This window comes from Schistocerca americana, chromosome 6, assembly GCF_021461395.2.
Source record: "Schistocerca americana isolate TAMUIC-IGC-003095 chromosome 6, iqSchAmer2.1, whole genome shotgun sequence".
NCBI lineage: Eukaryota > Metazoa > Arthropoda > Insecta > Orthoptera > Acrididae > Schistocerca > Schistocerca americana.
The window spans coordinates 457,569,836-457,573,895 of record NC_060124.1 but is presented as its reverse complement, the minus strand read 5'-3'; the positions used below and the strand labels follow the sequence as shown (position 1 = coordinate 457,573,895).

The 4,060-nt window shown below is 59.7% G+C and overlaps 1 pseudogene; it reads left to right on the top strand.

Moving 5' to 3' along the window:
- Positions 1 to 790: 790 nt before the first annotated feature.
- On the top strand, positions 791 to 908 carry LOC124620642 (annotated as a pseudogene).
- Positions 909 to 4,060: the final 3,152 nt, after the last annotated feature.

Genomic DNA, 4,060 nt, shown 5'->3' with positions numbered 1-4,060 from the left:
GTGGGATGTAGCACTTAAACTTTGCTGTCTTCAAAATTCGCGGAAGACTTGAGCGTGTTACTCCAGTTTCACGGGCACACTGTCTCACAGTCTTCTGTGGTGAGCGAGTGAATTGTTGTAAGACACGACGGGAGTTATCTGGACTTGTTACTGTTACAGGTCGTCCAGATTCTACGATCTGGGTCGTCCACGTTCATTGCGTGTGGCAGTCGTGGGATGTAGCACTTCCACTTTTCTGTCTTCAAAATTCGCCGAACACTTGAGCGACTCACTCCAGTTTCACGGGCACACTGTCTCACAGTCTTCTGTGGTGAGCGAGTGAATTGTTGTAACACACGACGAGAGTTAGCTGGACTTGTTACTGTTACAGGTCGTCCAGATCGTTGTTTGCGTCCATATTTAACACAGCCTTCGGCTTCAAATTTGTCTCGAATGCGACGAATCGTTAAACGTGTCGGTGGATCTGCTTGATACTCATTTCGCCATTGCCGTTGAACCTCATTAATATTTTCGTACTTAAAATACCACTCCAAAACTGACTTCGTTTCATCGAATGTAAGCCTTGCGCCAGCCATGTTTACTCGAGTAACTAAGGTGCAACTAAGAACAAAACACTGACTATCTGGCGACTGCCATCTGACAAAATAAAACAACGCAGTACAACGCTTGTGTGGCGATTGGCGCGACTACAAACTATTACAGTACCAAAGATGAGATAACTCCGTCAATTAGTTTGCCACTTATGGACTTTCAAACAGTGGATACATTTTTTGGACCCCTCTGCATACATGGCAACGGTCTTGCCGGGGTGGCTACACCGGTTCCCGTCAGATCACCGAAGTTAAGCGCTGTCGGGCGCGGCCGGCACTTGAATGGGTGACCATCCGGGCCGCCATGTGCTGTTGCCATTTTTCGGGGTGCACTCAGCCTCGTGATGCCAACTCGAACGAATAGTAGCGGCTCCGGTCAAAGAAAGCCATCATAACGACCGGGAGAGCGGTGTGCTGACCACACCCCCTCCTATGCGCATCCTCAGCTGAGGATGACACGGCGGTCGGATGGTCCCGATGGGCCACTTGTGGCCTGAAGATGGAGTGCCCTTCTGTATACATCTTGTATAGACGTGATAAGTTGCTTATATGACAACATAGATCTGAAGATGGGTGAGTGTAATCGATACTACTCAAGTGTAAATAAAGTGCAATGAAAAATCATTAAATAACATTACAGTCGCTGAATTCTTTCGTGATAAATATGACAGATATGTTGTGTTTCTTATGATTTATGGCGCATAACAGAAATATATATTAATCAATAAGTTTATGTGGAGTGCATTTTGAACTTCTCGTGGCGTAATGAGTAATCTATTAAATTTCGAGAATGCAGCGGCATGCTCGAAATTTAATGGATTAAGTTTATGTGGAGTAGTTTTCGTAATTAAGATTTCGAGTGTACTGACCTTGGTCAGGAGCTGGCGCAGGCCGCGCCCGGTGCGCCAGTGCCTGCGGTGCAGCGCCACGTCGTAGGCTGCGCAGACGAGCGGCGCGGTGAAGCCGGGCTCCTTGCAGAGACCTGCCGCGGCGGACAGCAGCAGGCTTCCGGCCAGCCAGGGCCACGCAGACGGGGCGTGCCCGTGGCAGGGCTCCGGGCCCCCACTACCCGGAGCCGCAGCCCGGCCGTGCCGCACGAAAGATGCCACTGTGCGGCACAGCTTCTCGAAGAGTCTCCCCTTCCCGGGGTCGGGCAGGGGCGACACTAACACTTGTTTACGCTTACCGTCCGCGAAGCCCGACACTGGCGCACTGTACGTCACGTTCATATTGTCGTCGCGAGAGTGAGTGTAAAGTGGGGAACGGCGGGCAGGATTCTCCGCGGCGCACTGAGATTCCTGCGAGGCGCGGCCGTGGTGGTGGCACTTGTCGCGGAACTTGATGCGCTTGCCGGTGCAGGGCGCGAAGGAGACGGGCGCGTCGTGGGGGCGGTGCGGCTGCCGGCAGCCGGGACAGCGCTGCGGCCGCGACAGCACCAGCACCAGCGACGACCGCACCAGCGCGTCCAGCCGGCGCACGAACGACGCCACGGCGCGCCACACCGAAGGCCGGCACCTGGCGCGCCGCTTGGCGGCCGGCGGCGGCGCCGGCGCCCGGGGGCACTCGGCGGGGGGCCGCGGCTTGTCGGCCGCTGCGGGCCGCTGGAGCGCGGGGCCGTTCTGGGCGGGCGTCGCGGGCGGCGGCGCCTCTTCCGCCTGCGGCAGGTGGCGGCGGCGGCGCTGCGGCTGCCCGGGCGCGTTGGCCGCCGACGCCGGCGGAGCGGCGGGGTTCCGCGCGTCGCGGTGACGGGGGGCGAGGCACTTGCACGGCGCCGGCGAGGGCGGCGGCGACGCCTGGAGCGCGGCGGCGTCGCGCAGGCGCACGTGCTCGGCGTAGCAGAGCACGGCCAGCAGCAGCAGCAGGCAGGCGGCCAGGTCGGCGCGGCCCACGACGCCCGCCACCGCCTCCGAGTGCACGGGGTGCGCGGCGAAGAGCGCGGCGGCGACGGCGGCCGGCAGGCGCGACCCGGCGGCGACGCCGGCGAAGAGGCGGCGCGCGAGGCGGGCCACCAGCGCCGTGTTGGCGGCGTGCAGCAGCACGTTGGCCAGGTGGAAGTGGAAGGGCCGCGCGCCGCCCGCCAGCGCGTGCGACAGCCGGAACGAGAGCACCGTGAGCGGCCGGTAGGAGCCGTGCGAGCCGCCGTGGCGCAGCGGCGTGCCCCAGTAGTCGTGCACCAGCAGCCGCCACGCCGGCGTCGCGCCCGCCACGTCCGGGTTCGACAGCACCGCCCGGCTGCGCACAGAACAGACGCAAAACTGTCAGCGTTCACTTCGCATTCCGTTACGCCACCATCGTGCTCTACCTTAGAGCTGTGCCAATCCACAGCAGAGAGGCACGACAAACATTTTGATAAATATGGAAACCTGACATGACGGCATGAGGTCGGTCGGTTAACGGCGCTTTCGGCGCGGCCTAGCCCGTTGCCGTCGCGCCGTAAGGCACGGAGTCTCGCACTAGCGCGTATCGCTTCTAGTGCCGCGGCTGTCCTCACAGGGGAAGTGACGCGTCTCTCATAGCCTCTCCTTCCCAAGTGCCTCTTTCCGCCTTCCCGTGGTGCCAGACGTTAAGCTCGAGGGACCGAACACCAGTCCCTTTCTGTTCGCAGGGCACAGACCAGCAGGTGCTCTGCATGCCGGCTACTTCGTTTGTCGGCGTTGGATTGCGGCGCGAGTCGGCAAGGGTGCTTCGCCGCGCCCCTGGGTAGCCGGGGCGTGTTCTGCCAAATCCAGGAGGTGGTGACATCGCCTGGGCCAGGTTAGATCGGTCCAGACGGCTGAACGACTGGGGGACCGACCCGCCACCTGAGTTGGAGTGGATCCTTGGCCGAGAGGTGGAAACTCGGGCAAGCAGGCGGGGAAGGACGAGAGGAGCATCCGCCTCTCCGGAGTGCGGGGTGCAGTTGCCGAGGAGCGTCGCGTGAAATCGTCGATGACGGGGCCATTGAGGGGGACCAGAGTGCTGGCAACGGCGCGTTGAACCCGGCAGCTCGGGAATGCCCTTGAACTAGAGGCGATGTCGGTGGGCGAACTGCAGCAGTCTCCCCCCCCCCCCCCCCCCATAGGAGCCCCGGTCCGGGGCAAGAGACGGGCTCCCACACCTTTTATCACTCGTTACCTATGATGGCTGAGAACGAAACAAGTGATTCAAGTGCGCTTTTACGGGCATCTACGATGTCTCCTCCCTCTCTACAGGACGGGACGGGACAGGCAGAGGATGAAAGTGTCGTACAGAGACACGCTAGAATTACCATGCTCTTAGAGTAGAACGTAAAAAATGGAAAGATTAGTCAAGCGGCTCCGAATGCAATCAAAAACGAGCTATTAGCTTGGGCTATAGCCAAAGCAAGACTTGAAGGCCGCGTCATGGAACTTGAAAAGAGAATGACAGGCTGAGAAAGCAACCTACTAAGATCTGGGCGGCTGTGGCTGCACAAGCACCAACAAAACAGAGCACAACAAAAGACACAATTG